The sequence below is a fragment of the Rhineura floridana genome, chromosome 13 (assembly GCF_030035675.1).
Source record: "Rhineura floridana isolate rRhiFlo1 chromosome 13, rRhiFlo1.hap2, whole genome shotgun sequence".
NCBI classification, from domain to species: domain Eukaryota; kingdom Metazoa; phylum Chordata; class Lepidosauria; order Squamata; family Rhineuridae; genus Rhineura; species Rhineura floridana.
The window spans coordinates 37,732,337-37,750,140 of record NC_084492.1 but is presented as its reverse complement, the minus strand read 5'-3'; positions in this window follow the sequence as shown (position 1 = coordinate 37,750,140).

Sequence of the window (17,804 nt, the reverse complement as noted above, 5' to 3'; positions counted from 1 at the left end):
CTCATTTATTTTTTTTTAAGGAGGAAGAGGCTTAGGTGAGGCTTAGATGTGCAAGGCTTTGGTGAGATTAGGAAAAATGCTTCTAATGCCTGCAGAAGCTCCAACACTCTGGAGGCTGTCATGGTCTTGCTGTTGTAGAGCATAATTTACAGGACCAGGGCCATGCTGCTCTTGAATTCAGACAGGAGGGAGAGCAGAACCAAGTCCAAAGCTGTAGCAAGAAAGTATCAGGATCCAAAACCACCAAAAACAGACAGGCAGGTACGGAAGAAAAGGTAGCCAGACAGGGAAAGGGAATTTAAGGGCCAGTTGTGGGGCCGGGAAATGATCCACAGAAATGGATGGGCAAGCAGTAATTAAAGGTCAAACAGCAGGCAGAGGGTAAGCTCAGGGAGTCAGAGTTTGATGTGATGTCTGCCAAAATGCCTAGAACAAGGACTGTTTTGTAGTCATTGGCCTCTGAACCTAGTCTGGGGCAGCCAACCCATCCCTATTGCCTCTTATGTCTACAGAGAGATCCTCGACCTGCCTTTGCCAATCTGTGCCCACCAGATGTTTTGGACTACACCTCCCATCAGCCCTAGCTGATATGGTTGGCAATGCTTGGGTCTTCTTCACAGCTATCTATCCCATAGTCATGACCTTCATGCAGGTTTGTGCTCTGGAAAGTTCACAAGCGAGGCAGGATGGCAACAATGTCATACCAGCCTCAGGATCAGATGCATTGGGCTCCTGGAGAACAACAGCAAGAGAAAATTATTGCACTCACGCCCACTTTGTTGGCTTCCCATTGGAGTGTGGGCTAGCCACTGTGGGGAACAGGATGCTGAACCAGACGGGCCTTTGGCATGATACAACAGGACTCCCCTTATGATGTTATCCCCTGTAGTGTATCACTGGCATTCAGTGGAATACTAAACACAGAGGTTCCTGTTCAGAATCACCATAGATAATAATAGATCTTGAAAAACCAGTACAAGTCAACCCAGGAGGCTGAAGTTCAACAGATCACAGAGAAGTAAAGTCCTTGGAGACTGGCACGTAGGAAGCTCTGTTATCCCAAATCAAACCATTGGTCTATGTATTGTCAGTACTGATTGGCAGCAGCTTTCCAGCATTTCAGTCAACAGCCTTTCCCAGCCCTACTTGGAGAAGCCAGGGATTGAACCTGGGATGGATCCAATGCTTGTGGGCCTTGAATTCCCAGCCCAGAAGTACAGGCTACAGCTTCACCTAAAAACAGGTTGCAGGCACCACCATTGTCATGTCATCACTATAGAGGAGAGCTGTTTCAGGCTGCAGTGTTTAACTGCTACACCTGTTTGGGTATCACTGACTTGGAAAGAGAAGGTGCCTGCCTTGGTTCACCTGCTTGCAAGTTCACACATGCAACGTTTTAGGTAAGTTGATTTTCTGTCAAAGTGTCTGCATCAGCTGGAAAGCAGAAAAAACATTGATAGAAGAACTAAGCAATAGACATAATGAAATGGAGCACCTCACAGCATTTTTTCAGGGCCTTGAATTGGGTCCTCTAGTGCCCACTGGCATACCTGAGTTCAAGCGGTGCCCAAGTCACCTTACTATGCCCAAGAAGCCCATTTCCTTGCTACTGTAACAGCTCTAGAACTGATCACAGATTCAGAGTTGGGCTATCTGAAAGTCACTTTTTCATGGATGAACAGAGATGGGTGGGTGTGTCATCCTTGGAAGAATGGAAGGGGCTGCCTGACCTTGGATTTGTTAAAGATCACAAGGAGTTTGTTCATTATGTTGAAGGTTTTCTTCTCAGGTACACTGAATTAAGGTTGTGTTTCCAAATAAAGGAAGAGAAAGAAAAGATTCCACCTCAACCAATCTTAGACGTTCATTTATCACCCCTATCTTACGAAAAATCCTGGGTAGGGATGCCGCATTCTACGTGAAATATCTTTTAGCAGACACAGATTCCTGAGTCTCATCTAAAGTGGCGAGCTTTTGCGCTGTGGCCATTAAACACCGAAAAGACTTGCTAACACACTAATTTTTAGTAATGAGATTTGGTTTTAATCAGAGCTTGTGTAGTAGGAGTATATGTATATTGTATTGCCATTTCTGGGTATAATGTGCTTATTTTTATATTGTATACTGGGTTCTGCTGGTCTTTGACTGTAATAAAGCAAATCAATCAATCAATCACCACCTCAACCAAGAGAATCTGGTCACACTTCCTTTCCTTGTTGGCCTTTTGAGGGTCCTTTTGATAGTTAAAGCATTTTGTTTTACCAAATGTTGAATGGTGACTCCCAAATCACCCTCTTTTCTTTATCTTGCCTATTCGGTCCCCTTATACAGACGTTTAAGAGGCATTGTAGACTTCCTGCTTTAGCCTCATATTTCCCAGCAGTTTCTCTGAGACCTTAAACAGAGATACACATTAATGGGGTCTTTCGTGTCCATGGTGACTGCCTGTATCTTTTGATTAAATTTGCTTCTTACCTGTGATGCACAATGACATATATATATATGTGTGTGTGTGTGTGTGTATACTGTATATATGTAAAAAAAATCTTTTTTCACTTTTTGGTGCTAACTAATGGCCCCCAGTCCTCCTGCCTAGACACTGGAATGAGATTGTGGCAGGAGAGCTGCTGGTTTGCATGGGACACTGTGGGCACTTGTTCTGCAAATTCCAGAAGGTGGAATAGCTCCCCAGCATGTGAACCACAATTGCATTGGTGGGAATTGCCTGCAGATGCCAAACCTTAAATTGCCCCTTCCCTGAGCAGACTTTTTGTTTGCTTGTGACTATCCAGAGCAATTTTCCCTTCCTGATTAATAAAGTGAATGTGAGGAGATAGAGTTTTATTACTTGATAGATCAACATCGTCAGTATTTAACAGTGCTGCAATGTGTATAATTAAAACAGAGCTATATGTTGCCCTGAAGGCTTATCTCACCCTCACTGTGACCTCCTTGTGGTTAGCAGTTGAGGCTGCCAAACTGGAGCAGAATGGAACGTGCAAAGCACAGTCAGACTTTGCCAGATATTATGCATTGACCCCACATCAGGCTAAAACTGCATTTCACAAAATGAACCCAGAAAAAGATTCTGCCAGAGCTCTCCCACCTTTAGTTCAATATCTGTTAGCTCTTGATTTGAGAATCTTAATTCGGTGAGTTCTTAATTTTAATTCTTTGTCTTCCACATTTGACAAACTGAAACTGGAGGGCAGCAGTGGAGAGCCTTAGGTTCAGGGGCTGAATATGGCCTTCCAGGCCTTTCTGTTTGGCCCTCAGAACTTTCCACAGGCCACACTCCCTTTCCGAACGCCATGCCAGGCACTGCCCTGCTCTACAGCCTCTTTGAATGCTTTTGCCTGGCTGGCATGTTTCCCTGAACAATGATAATGTCTCTTGCTTTCCTGGATGGGGAGAGGGGGGGTGTTGTACCTCGTTCAGGTTTGTGTGTGTGTGTAGTGGTGGCCGGTGGCTCCATGTCAATGGGGGAGTGGAATCTGCTATGCGGTTTAGTCCAAAATTTCAAGGAGCTGTCTGAGGTGTAGCACTTTGGACAGCTCCTTGAAAGTTCAGTCTAAAACTGGGAGTGGATTCCACTGCCCCACTGACACGGAGCCATAAGCTGCCACTCTGTACACGTGTGTAGAAGCCTTTGACTTTTGTGTGGGTGGGTGGAATGTAACCTACGTACAAAGATAAGAGTAACCTCTGTTGTCTTCTTCCCTCTAGCCCTACTCACTTTTTGCCTCTGGCCCTGCAGTCCACTAGCATGTGGCCTCCAGAAAGTTTTTCCATGAGGGAATGAAGCCCTTGGTTGAAAATAGTTCCCTGCTCCCTCCTTTAGAATGTTTGGCAAACTCTGCAGTGTAAATCTGTCCCTTGCAGATTTGATTGGAGATGACAACTCTCTTCCATTTCAAAACAGGGGTACAAACAGACAAAGCTGCTGGTGCAATTACATGCTAACTAGTTATTTTAAAAAATCTCAGCAGGTATCCCGATTGGGATTTACATTGCACTTTTAATGTGTAAAGAACTTTGCTCTCTTAATCAGTTGTCCTAATTTGAACTTGGTTCTCCCTTGACAACATAGAGCTTTCTACACACTGCATCACTTTGGTTCTTAAATGCATTCCCCAGGTGGTCGCACCATGAATGCATGGATTGATGGCATCAAAGGATGCCATTTTGATTGTCTTGGGATGATAAGTTTTAAGAACATAGGACATTGCCTTATACTGACTGGTTTATCTAGCTTGGTAATGTCTACACTGAGTGGCTCTTCAGGGTTTCAGGAGGGGACATTCCCAGCCCTACCTCGAGATGATGCTGGGGATTGAACCTGGGTCCTTCTGCATGCAAGGCAGATGCTCTACCACTGAGCTACAGACCTCCCTCATCTTTCATCTTCCCTTCCCCAGACTCCATATCAATAGCTAAATGTGCGTCAGGACCACTGGTGTCTGATCCTGACTCTGCAGCTAAAGCTTCCCCGTGGCTTCAGAATGGCTCCTCTCTCCACAGGACAGGATTACCCAGCTGTTATCAGAGGTGGCTCAAGGGCCTTCTTAGTCTGGAAAGCTTCCCTTCAAGAGGATTATGGATAATGCATGTGGAATACCATTCACTCATCCTGCCTTGCGATTTATCTGGAAATCAAATTCCAGTAATCTTGCCTGCCATCTGGTTTCATGTCTATGGAACTTAGACAGGAGCACACTTGCATACAGAAGGACATGGATACAAGTAAGCACAAACACCCACCCACACGTGCATGCATGGGCAGCTGCAAAGGCAGGCAGGCACAATTCTCCCAATAAGGGTGTAAGATGTGAAGGGATGTTTCATGCAAAGAGAATAGAGAAAGTGGCTGACAGTCCCTGGGAAGGCTACAGAGTTTGGGGCTTTTTAGTTTAGGGGGGAAAAAAAGCTGAGAAAGAGGGGACGTGATAGAGGTGTATAAAATTATGCATGGTGTGGTCAAAGTAGACTGAGATACGTTTTAGTGCTGTTCAGTGCATTTCTCCATAAAACGCACATTTTGTATGTATTTTTAACGGTTGGTTGGTTGTCAAGTCAATTCCGACTTATGGCGACACCATGAGTAGAGTTTTCATGGTAAGCGGTATTCAGAGGGGGTTTCCCATTGTGTTCCTCTGAGGCTGAGAGGCAGTGACTGGCCCATGGTCACCCAGTGAGCTTCATGGCTGTGTGGGGATTCGAACCCTGGTCTCCCAGGTCATAGTCCAACACCTTAACCACTACACCACACAATGTGACTTACACATTGTTAAAACAAAAACAAATAAAACACACTATAAAAACATAACAGTGAACAACAACAAAACAATAGTACCCCCACACAGCCACAGGAAGGTTTGGATGGAAATGGACTGCCTTCAAGTTGATCCCGACTTATGGCAACCCTACAAATAGGGTTTTCAGGGTAAGCGGTGTTCAGAGGGGGTTTCTCATTGCCTTCCTCTGAGGCTGAGAGGCAGTGAGTGGCCCAAGGTCACCCAGTGAGCTTCATGGCTGTGTGGGGATTCGAACCCTGGTCTCCCAGGTCGTAGTCCGGTACCTTAATCACTACGCCACACTGTTTTTTAACTATGAAATACATATTCGTGTGTGTACTTTTGCACACTGATACTGCATCATGAAATGCAGAGAAGTGCAGGATCCAACATGGAGTTGCGTTCTAATCTGTAAGCAAGTTCAGGAGCATCAGATTGGGTCAGTCCATTGCAAACAGCGGGCCGAAGGAGTTCTTCCTTACCCCAGCTAATGGTTTGCTGACAGAAACCCTGCTTACCCAAAGCCCCTGCATATCCTCATGACTAACTAAGTTCAGCTCTAATATTTTCAGGGAAAATATTATTCTGAGGATAGCAAAGAGCTGGACTAGATGGGGTCTTCCACTTTCCTGTAGTCTACTCTAGATCTTGCCATTGCAGTTTAGTCCCATCAGCATAGGTTGTTTCTTTCACCACTGTAAGGGGAAGGGCCGTAGCTCAGTGGCAGAGTATCTGCTTTGCGTGCAGAAGGTCTCAGGTGCAATCTCTGGCCTCTCTAGGTAGGGTTGGAAATGTCCCCTGCTAGAAACCCTGGACAGCTGCTGCTGATCAGTGCAGACAATACTGAGCTAGATGGATCAAAGTATAAAGCAACTTCCTATGTAAGCTTTAAGTGATTAGTAGATTTCTGTCGCTGGTCAGAGGATGATGCATTGGAAACAAAAAGTCCCTGATTTCATTCATCTTCCAGTGAAGGCTGAAGGAGTCTCCAATAGGGCTGGGTGAGAAATGCAATTCAGTTCTCATTTATAGACAAACCTACTTAATGCATACTTTCCAAAACAATACATGAACTCCAATCAGATATCCGTCAAAATTTGCACTTCTCTGAATTTTGCAATGCTGTTTGCCAGCCCTGTCAGGTGTACAAAAAATGCATATACTAGCATTAAGTATGCATAAAGATGCTTTATTGGAGAAAATAGCATACAAAAATAAAGTAGATCAGGGGAAATCGCTTTCCAAATATGTGTATATTATGAAAAATTGCATGCAAAGATGTGTATATTAGGAGAAATTTGCACCAAAATGCTGCTGAATTATTATGAGGACATTTTTAAAAAAAATAATAATCACCAACTAACATGGGAATGTGGAGAACTGAACTGAAGAGTGAAAAAATGTGAAAGGATAAGAAACTGATATTGACAGATTCGCCCACCCCTTGGCCTCCAGTACAAGTTGTGGTTGCCAGCTACCTCCCTCCACCTTCCCAGCTCTTTTCCTCTCCCCAGAACAGTTCCTTCAAATTCACAGGGATATTTTCTGTGGGTGAGCAGAGAGACATGTGCTGAAATTATGCTCAGAGCTTGGGGATAAATTCCTGCAGGAGGGAGGCACATATGCTCGTGTAATAACACTTCTTCTTCCGCTGCCTTGCAGAATATTCCTATAAAACTCTGTGACAGTAGAATGCACGAGAAGGAGGTTCCGAGGCTGGTGACACAGATTCTCTCCCCCTCCCCAGAGCTCGCAGCCCTAGTACACTCAGCTGTTCATACCTTTTGGTTCCCAATGTTACACTGAGGGGATACTTTTAAGTGGGGGGGGAGAGGAGGGGAGATTACTTCTCCCCCCACCTCCCTCGAAGCAGATTGTGTCCCTGCCTCGTTCTGCCTCCCAAACTCATCAAGGCTCTCCCATTATTCTGACATTTGTGCGCTTCACGTACCGGGAAGAAGTAATTTACTTAGAAGAAATTAAAAGTTCATTTTAATTGAGCACACACTGCAGTATGCAAATGAGCAGTGCATTATGTACACTGATGCAGAGACAAAGGCAGTAATCACTGGTTAACCCTTGGCGGGCTGGGACCCGCCAATCAGGGCCGCAGCCAGCTCTCTTTTGCCTTCTTTGAAGAAGTGGTGTCGTCTGATGCTCTCCAGGCGAGGCTGCGACAGAGCAATGAGAGATCAGCATGCCAGGCCACTGAGAAGGCACTAACGAAGCCACCAAAGGGCTTGTTGTTTATAAGCTGCAACGGCCGGGTGAATTGATGCAACAATGGCTCCTTAGCAACTATGAACAGCTATAGCCTTAGCAACAGAGTAGAAAAAAGGGATTCTGGTAGGTGCAGCTTGTAGTGTCGTAGTGCTGCAGTGGTAGGAAAAGCTGCAACTGCTGAACTTCACTCTCCTGCGCAGCTGTTGAAGGAACATGAGCCTGGTCTTCTGTTGCGCCAGGCTAACTTCTGCAAAAGTGCCCCTTGTGCTGTATGTAGATGAATAGTATTATTATTGAGTAAATTTCTATCTCTCTATCCCCCAGAAGGAGCCCAGGGCAGCAAACAAGAGAGAAAATGCTAAAAACATCCTAAAAATGAAATATCTTAAAAACATATCTTTTTTCTAAAAAAAATCTTTCAATGGATCTTTAAATTTTTAGATGGATAAAGAGAATCTGTACCTCAGTGGCATGAGAGCCTACTTTGCATGCAAGAAATCCTAGGTTCATTTCCTGGGATCTCCAGTGAAAAAGATCATAGCAGGTGATGATTTATTTATCTAGTATCATCGGTGCACATGGTGCTGTACAGACTAGCAGAGCGAAAGAGCTTACAACAGCGATGAGAAATCTGCAGCCCTCCAGATGTTAATGGACTACAGCTCCCATTATCCCTGGCCTCGCTGGGCGGATGGAGGGTCAAAGGCTCCCCACACCTGCTTTAGTTACAGGCTGAGTACAGAAAATGAACAACCGCTTTGCTTGAGACCTTGGAGAGCTGCTGCCAATGAGAGCAGAAAGGAGGCATGAGGGAGAAATTTGATTAGTTTTGCATTTAAAGACAACTCTGTAAAATGCACACTTTCTGAAACAATATGCAAAGTGAAGCACCACTATCGTTTGACATTCACACTTATCCGAATTTTGTGATGCAGTTCTCCAAACAAGCAATATTTATGAAAAGGCATATATTGGGAAGAGAAAGTGTGCATTAAAATAATATATATCAGTGAAAACAACATACAAAAATTCATCATATTAGGGGGAACTGGTTGCAGGAATATGTACATTAGTCAAAACTGCATATAGAATGTGTTTATTAGGAGAATTTTGCACCAAAATGCTGAAGACTTTCCATAAGAATTTTTTTAAAAATATTCAAATTGCTGCAAAAATGTGGAGAACTGAATTTAAGGTTGGAAAAATAAGAAACTGAGAGGATCATAATTGACTGATCCTTCCATCCCTTGTAGAGAGCACTGGGCTAGACAGATAAAGAGTCATCAGTCATTCACATTTTTCTGCAAAGGCATCAATGGGCCAAGTATCTGACCCGGGACAGAGCAGCTGCTTCTGTGGCTGCTAAAGTCAGCAGCCTTACAGAATCTATCACCGCAGTGCTCACTTCAGCTGTGAGAGCAGTCCACCCCTGCAGTAGCCCCCTGTGCCCTGCACCTAATGCTTTCAGTAGCCACCAACTTCCCAGGTTGTGTCTGCCATGCTTATAATTATGTGATATGCTGGTGCGTGCCATCGGGCACGATCACTGCTATGTTTGTTCCCCGTTCTGTTTAGGGTTCCATCAATCCATCAAAACAAAACCATGGCATCTTTCCTTTCAAGGTTGCATCAGCTCTCGTGCCCCTCCACCATTCTGACGGTAGCATCTATACATTTAGATATGGGGTGGGTTAAGGTATCTCCCAGGAGAGGAAATTTTATTGAATTGTACCGCTGCTCTTCCATTTTATGCTGAAGAATTCTGTTTTATTGTAATATGATCTGTTTTTAAATATGTATTCTGTATTTTCTTATATTTGTTTAATTGTGGTGGCCTATGGCTTTGAACGATAAAGATTTCTTCACTTCTTCAGCTCTTGTGGGGTGACGAAATTCCCAAAGCAACTTTGTGCCTGCAGAATCATTCTGGGGAAACTCAGAGCAGCCTGAGTAGAGTTGCTCTTCTCCTCTGTGTTTTTTTTTTTACTATCATTATTATTTGTATTTTCTGCTTACAGGCCAAAAATGTATTCTGCAAAGTGGCTTACAGGCACTTTATACAAATGTAAACCTATATTACAAGTCAGTTTAAACCAAACAATTAAGTTAAACAAAACAGAATACAACAGCATAAAACTAGAGGAGCTCTCAGTTTTTAAACCAGTGCAATATAAATATCCAAACCAGGGTTTTACAAAGTCTGAATGGTGGTGTGGCATGAGTGTTGGCATAGGACTGGTGAGACACCTTTCAAACCCCCATTCAGCCATGAAACTCACTGGGTGACCTCTCCCTCTCTCAGCATAGTCTACTTCACATGGTTCTTGTGGGGATGACATGGGGAGTGGACAGACCACGTGGGTTTCTCATGGGGGCATCCAGTTGGCCATTGCGGGAGATTGGATGAAGGACCAAATAGATCTTTAGTCTGATTAAGCAGGTCTCTTTTTAGTTTTCTGGTAGTTACCTTGACCTCCTTGAAGACAAGGCAAGGGAGAAAAATCTAACAAATAAATAGATAGTAAACAGCAAGCTTCTTGCTATTTGAGAGCCAGTGTGGTGTAGTGGTTAAGGTGGCAGACTTATGACTTGGAAGACCAAGGTTCAAATCCCCACACAGCCGTGAAGCTCACTGGGTGACCTTGGGCCAGTCACGGCCTCTTAGCCTCAGTGGGAGGCAATGGTAAATCTCCTCTGAATACCATGAAAACCCTATTCATAGGGTCGCCATAAGTCGGGATTGACTTGAAGGCAGTCCATTTCCATTTCATTTCTTGCTATTTTCCTGAAAGTAAAGATGGAGCTGGGGAGGCCCTCGATTGCTGCTTTCTACAACCTGATCCCTTCCAGACGCTGTTGGACTACAACTCCCATCAGCCCATGACCATGTTGGTTGGGACGATGGGAGCTGAAGTCCAACATTGGCAGTAGCTCTTCCCTCCCTCCCCAAAAAACCCTTAGGAAAAAAGAAGGAAGCCACCAATGGTGAGTTCTTCTTGCCCCTGCTAATGGTGAGTCTCTCACCCCTGAGAACCTGTTGAAGAATTTCTCTCCCCCCTAAGAAAATTCCACAGTCAGTCTTAGACTTAGGCCTCTTCCATACCATACAGCTAAAGCCCATTTAGCACAGCACAAGGCTTCCCCAAAGAATCCTTGCAACTGTAGATTGTTAAGGTTGCTGGGAACAGTAGCTCTGTCAGGGGCAAACTACAGTCCCCAGGATTCTTTGGGAGAAGCCATGTGCTTTAAATTTGTGTCAAATGTGTTTTTCAGTGTCTGGTGTGGATGCGACCCTATTCTCAAGCAAGCCTGCATGAGATCCCTGTGTTGCTTGTTTTGCCGTTGTCCAGAGAGGTCATGATTCTCTGTCATCCTCTAGTGGTAGCCCCTGCTCTCTCTTTTGTTCTCATTCCCTGTTGGCCCATGGATGTTTGATGCCTGCCAAAGCCTCCAGTATCCCCCTATCCCCGAGCAGAGCCTAGTCCAGTTTCTGGCCCCGGTGCTCTCTAGGCCTCCCCTGCAGCCCTGACAACAGGCCCCCTCCCTGCCCTGAGATCTCTGCCTGCTCCTTGCTTTGCTTTGGAAGAGAAGGGGGCTCTGGAAGAGGGTGGAGGCTGAAGCGTTCTCTTTTTTTCCTACCTGTCAAACCTGGCATGCATGTGCTGGCGGCTGTTTTGTTTTTAATGACAGTGCAAATGAAACTGGTTCACAGATGTGAAATGACAGCCAGCTGCAGGAGACAGACAAATGATTGCCAAGCCCAGTTCGAGACGCCCACAGATCCCAAACAAAGGGAGCCATCTCGGCTTACTTGGATGAACAAGAGACAGTGGGGAGCCTGGAAGACAAGCCACCATGCTTCCTCCCTGCTTCCTGCTCCCTCAAACCAGCTCCATGCTCCATAGCAGCACTTCTACCCCCCACCCCCCTCCCCCTCTCCATCACAGGTGCTTAAATAGAGCCCCAGGCTGTAAGGGCTGCCTTCTGCAATGTGTCACAAGCCATTTTTGCTCCGCCATGCATCTAACAGAAAGTGCCTGGCCCTCAAACACAGTGAGCATTTACATAAGAAGATAGGAAGCTGTCTTACATCAAGTCAGACCACTCTACATGTTGTCTACATGACTCCAGGATTTTCGGACAGGGGGCGCCCCCAGTTCAACCAAGAGATGTCGCTGAGGGCTTTCTGCATGCAACGCAGATGCTCTACCACGGAGCTATGACCCTTTCCTCATATCATTTGCGTATCGTGTAAGAGGTTATGTCAGTGTGCATCCACAGCAAGAGGGCAGGGCAACTTCCTCGGAGCAGTAAGGTTCCTCCCAGGGTCTGAATTGGGACCATGGCCAATTTAAATGATCTGGAATAAACAGTGAGCAGATAGGAGGCCAGGTTTATGGATGACACCAAACTATTCAGGATAACAAATCTGCTCTAAAATGGTCTCTCCAAACTGGGCAACAAAAATGGCAAATATAATGTGATTAAATGTAAGGTGATGGGAAAACACCTACCTTTACATGCATGTTGATGGGGCCGGGATGATAGTGACTAATTAGGAAAGAGATCTTGGGGTGACTTGATGGTTTTAGTCTGAACTTTAAAGGAGCTGTCCAAGTTTTAGTCTGTATTTTAAAGGAGCTGTCCGAGGTGCAAAGCAAAGCACCTTGGACAGCTCTTTGAAAGTTTGGACTGAAACCCGGTGCAGATTCCACTGCCCCACTGTCATGACACCACCAGCCACCACTGGGCCCAAGGCCTCAATGGCTGCAATATGAATAAATACAAATTAATTCCTTTTGTTCTTCAAATGTAGATGCAGAAGCTACTGGGTGCCAGTCTTTCTTTCATTCTGGTTTACTTGGATTCTATATTGCTACTTTTGTGGAGAAAATATTTCCCCAGAATGGATACACCAACTTCAAAGCAAAAGTACATAACACAATAATAGCATTTAGTAAAATTCAGGACCCTGGACAGCATTGGCAGTCTCAACAACTTTTCAAGACTATTTTAGGGACACAAAAGCAATGGCTGAAGGGGGCCGAGAGACGCTTCTGTCCAGGTCAACAGGTGTTATTATTAGTATTTATTTATTTTATATCCTTCCTCCAAAATGTCCTGCCCCACTTCCAACACAAAAGAGGCCAGGGGAGTATTATCACCATAAGGTCCTAGGGAGAAGTTACAACAACTGAAAATACAATATGAAAACAGTCTAAAACAAGAATAAGATGGTCCTGAAAGCATGTATCCTAGGTTTCAAAGGCCAGGGTAGAGAGGACTTTAGCATACAATGGCAATTGCATAATGAAGATGCTGGACTCACCTCTGTGGGGAGAAAAATTCCACAACTTAGTGGCTGCCACAGATAATGCCTTCTCCCAGGCCACTTCCTAAACTTCTGAGGGTGATGGAACTACCAAGATCCTCCCTTAATCTCAACACCCGAGACGGTCTGACTCGATGGCCTTACAGGCCCCTTCCAACTCTATGATTCTATGATTCCATGTAGGGAAGGAGATGGTCTTTCAGATATTTAAGGCTTCCAATGCTAATGTGAGCGTCTTGAATTTGGCCTGGAAAAGAACTGGCAACTTGTCTTTACCACATCCTGAGTTATTCTGATATCCCATGTACCAGGTAGGAAGAAAGCAAAGACTTTGACACATTCAAGACCGTATCTAAGGAACAGGGTGGCTAAGAGAATCAAACTTTGCCTGCGCTGTCTTCTCAGTGGGTGGCATGCCATTCCATTTCATCCTGTTCCCGCCTGCAGAATGGCGATAATATTAGTGACCTACCTTACAGAGGTTTTTATTTGTTTGTTTATTAGATTTATATTCCCACCATTTCTCCCAGTAGGAGCCCAGGGCAGCATTGTTGTAGATATTACAAGGTAATATTTGTGAGTTTAAGCCTGTGCTCAAATTATGGAGGAGGTGCAAAGAGGACTTGGCACCCTTACCTTTTGTGATGGCATCCTAATCTATTGTTTTTAGAAGGCTACAGGTGCTGGGGCAGCATGATTTGGCAGATTTTAGGGAGAAGTGAGAGGTTGGAGCTTGTGGGTTTCATTGAAGGTCCTGTCATTTTAGCATTGATTGGAGCATCGTTAATGTGCTAAATAGATGACAACTATGGTGAGGATGACAATTAATGGGATCCCATCATGTCCTGGCATTGAAATCGTGCCTAAATTGTAATTAATATCTATATCTGTATCTGCATACAATTTTCTCTCTTCTCTCCCCATCTGCCAAAAAGATCTCAGTGGCATACACTGAATAGCTATAGCCACTTTCCCCATCCTGGTGCCATCCAGCTATTTCAGACTATTTTATTTATGTTATTTTATTTAACAAAATTTGTATAGCACTGCTTTGTATAGCTGTTTTGGAAGACTGTGACCAGGCATTCGAACAACATGGGCAGTCCAGCGAAGTTGATGTTGAAGGATCATTGTTTCAACACTGGTAGTCTTTGCTTCACCCAAAATGCTAACATTAGTCCGTCTGTCTTCCCAAGTAATTTGCAGAATTTTCCGGAGGCAGCATTGGTGGAATCTTTCAAGAAGTTGAGAGTGGCGTTTATAAATGGTGAAACATGGACTGGAGACATGGAGAACAAGACCACTTTCACTAGTCTTCAGGACACTTTCCAGACTGTGGCTATTTTGGGGTGAGAGTCAATTAGTTTGGGGTGAGAGTCAACTATTATAGTTGATCATGTGGCCTTGCACAACAAACTCACTTCCCCCAAAGAACGGACTTTTTGCTATAAGGAAAATGACAGGAAAATGCAATGGAAAATGTGGGATAATGTTTGCTTTGACACAACATTGCCAAGCCTCCCTGCAAACAAATCAGGGTGAATGCTCAATAAACAGGTCATCTGGAAGCACTCTTAGTGTGCAGGTTGCCTGGACTGATCTCTCCTGCTATCCTCCATCACAGCTTCAGTCTCCCATCCTCTCCCCTCTTTGAAATTCCCCCCAGAGTCCCACAGATCTCCTTCTTTGGATGACATTATACTTTCATTTAACACCCACCTTTCTCCCGCAGACCATCAGCATCGAAGTTTGAAGGTGTGGGGTCCTCCTGTGCTGTGCCCCCATGAAATCTTCCTCCCTCTCTTTTATTAGATTGCCTTGAACACTCCAAAGCAGGAGGGCTTTAATGCTCTTTGTTTTCAGAGAAGACGGATTGCGTAGCAAACGCCTTTGTTTGAGGCATTAACTGTTCCTGACCTGGATTCCCTCTCATGCACAGAGAGGCTTCATTCCCTCCCTTCATCCTCATTCACTCCCACCCAGTTTTCCTTCAATGTGCCTTCAATTACACTTTCTCTGCTGGACACATTTGCACAGACCTTTGCCTGCTTGGAATCCTTCTCTTCCATGGAAAGTTCATGTGGAAGCACATGAGCTGTAGAGAGGCAAAGGACTCAGGGTCAGGAGCTTGAGGGACAGATTCCACCTGCAGCCTCTATGGCCTCTACCTACATATGCTGATTCCTGGTGGTGAGCTTCTCTGTTCCACCTCCAGCGGGCTTCTACAGATGATGCCCAAATGATTGTGTTGGTTACTCCATTTTGAAACTGATGTTGTTCTCTTTTCCCTCCATCGGTTCCTGGCTGGGCTTGCATGAAATATTTTGAGATCCCACATAACCCGAGCGTTTCATTGCACGGGCGGTTTTTCCAGGCAGCCCCCAGCATGACAGCTCCAGATGGCTCCCGCGAAAGAGTTAAGTCCTCTGTGATCAACACCAAGAAGCAAGTGGTAAACAATTTTTTTCCTCCCTCTGCTAAATTAATATGCAAATTCCAAGGCCCGTTCCCCCCTCCTCCTGCTTCAAAATTAGCGAGGTAGAAGACTTGGGCTAATTATGCACTCAAACGAGCAGGCTTCGTTAATGTGGCACTAAGAGGAGGCTGAAACTGATTGTGCGGCGATGAAATTGAAATTCAAGCATGGTGCTCCCTGTGCATCTGGAACCACTCTGGCATGTCCCAGCACATGTAACCAGCCAGTGACCGCCAGAAAGCACACCTTTGCACACACATACATACATTTGCACACACCATTCCCCAGTCTGTGGCATCTCTAGGAAGCCACAGAAATAAAATGCCCTTGTCTTTTGCACACTTGTGCACATTGGCACACTTACAGATCTATGATTAACCTACCTCTTCAGGAGCAAGATTTAAGGACATTTGATTCCACAAATATCTGTGTGTCTCTGGGGAAACTGTTATTACAGCATATCTGTTGTTGAGTGAGGCTTGGGCACTGCAGTGCAAATCACAAAGAGTGAGGACATAATCCTTCTCCCTGTTCAGGGTGTACACTTATTTTCACTCTAGCACATACTCACAGCATGCAGGCTGTATCTGACCTTCCAAGGCATTTTTATGGCCCCCAAGACCCTTCACAATTTGGGGAGATTTCTTTTTTTTTTTACTTTAAGTACTATTACTATATCAAGTGTTGTCCATTATTGGCTCCTCTGTTTAGAGAATCCCTTCTTAACATTTGGTTCTGGACTGGAACCCCTGATGCACTTATAACAATGGAAATAACCAACCACCATTGTAAGCACCCTTACTTGTTCCAAGGACCATGACTCAAGCTGAAAAAAATTGGCACCTTATCTGCACCCTCATGCCGTGGCAGGACCTCCCAAAATTACCAGAAGAAATTTTAAGAGCAGCTAGATGCACTGGTGTTGCAAAACGATCAACAGATGTTCCTCTTGGGAAGGTGCTGCCTGTTTCCATGAGCCTGATTTACTCTTGAGTGGCCGTGGCATTTAGCCACAGTGGAACAAAGAGAGAAGGAAGGAGAGAAGGTCTCTCTCTCTCTCTCTCCCTGTCTCTCCTGCTCTCTGTGGTGCTAAGAGAGAGAGATTATGGTTCCCTTATTGTCTAAGAATATAATGAACTGCCAGATAGGACATGCATTCTCTGCTTCCAGCTGATAAGATCCATGAGACCTCTAATGCTCCAATGGGTTTTGGGGAGCCTTTCCCTTTTCTTAGTAATGGCTCACTTGAAGGGTCCAGTGGTCGCTGGTGACTCTGTGTCAGTGGGGCAATGGAATCCACTCTGGGTTTTAGTCCGAACTTTCAAGGAGTTGTCCAGGGTGAAGGGTCAGATGCCCAGTGGTGCACACCTCCTGCTTGAACAACCCATTCTGTTTCCTAATTTCAGTTACTTTTAAAATATCCATGTGTATTTTAAAATATTTTAAAATATCCACATGGTCCCAGGCTATAGTCTGAAGGCACATGAGGCCACCACCTTGCTGAAGCTAAGCAGGTCTGGGTCTGGTCAGTGCCTGGATGGAAGACTGCCTGGGAACCACATGTATGCCGCCTTGGGTTCCATGGTGAAAGAAAGGCAGGGTATAAATGTAACAAATAAACAAATGTGGGTCCTGGCTGGCTTCTATGAGAGTAGATCCAACATATGCTTAAGTGCTCATGGTGTGTGGGTATTGGATACACTCAGCAGAAGACATTTGCAATAACACCTCTGCTCAAAGCGGTTTGTGGTTAATTATCAACTGGATGACATTTATATTCTCATTGCATTCCAGATTGCCAAGAAAACTGCCTCTGGTTCAAAGGGTAAATTTCTGATAACTTCAGTGTTATCATATACCAAAACAAAAACAAAAACCCCAAAACAAACACTGGATTACTGGCTCTGTTATGAATGGTCATTGACTTCCCAAATCTACATGTTCGTTCTGTCTTGCTGTTTTTATAACAAGGCACTGTGTTGTATAGCAAGCATTTGAGCTATTGCGAACTGCATGTTCAATAGTGAAGTAAAAAGGTCACCGACGATGTCAGTTTATGTCAAACCTGGGATGTGATCAATGTAAGTTACATGTATTGTAGAAAGCTAACTCTCATAGTGTTAGAGTGGAGCACTGGTTTAAAAAATAATGTTTTTTGGGGGGTCCTGCCCACTTTTATGATTGGATCAATCTCTCCAGTCCTCTCCAGCCCTCTTGATGTTTATTTCTTCCAAGAAATATAGGATTTCCATGTTCAAAAACCTTCTCTTGATCACCAGTTTATTGCTTGTTTCCTCCCCTGCAATAATATTCCCAGATTCTCAAAAGGATTAAGACCACCACTTCTCTTTCAAAGATCTTCATTGGAGGGTACAAGGAACTGGTAACTAAAAGTTCCTTTTGTTTTTATAGATGAAACTTTGAACTGCTTATAATGGGTCCTTCTTTGATCTGTCCTCTTTGCCTGATGTTTTCCCTG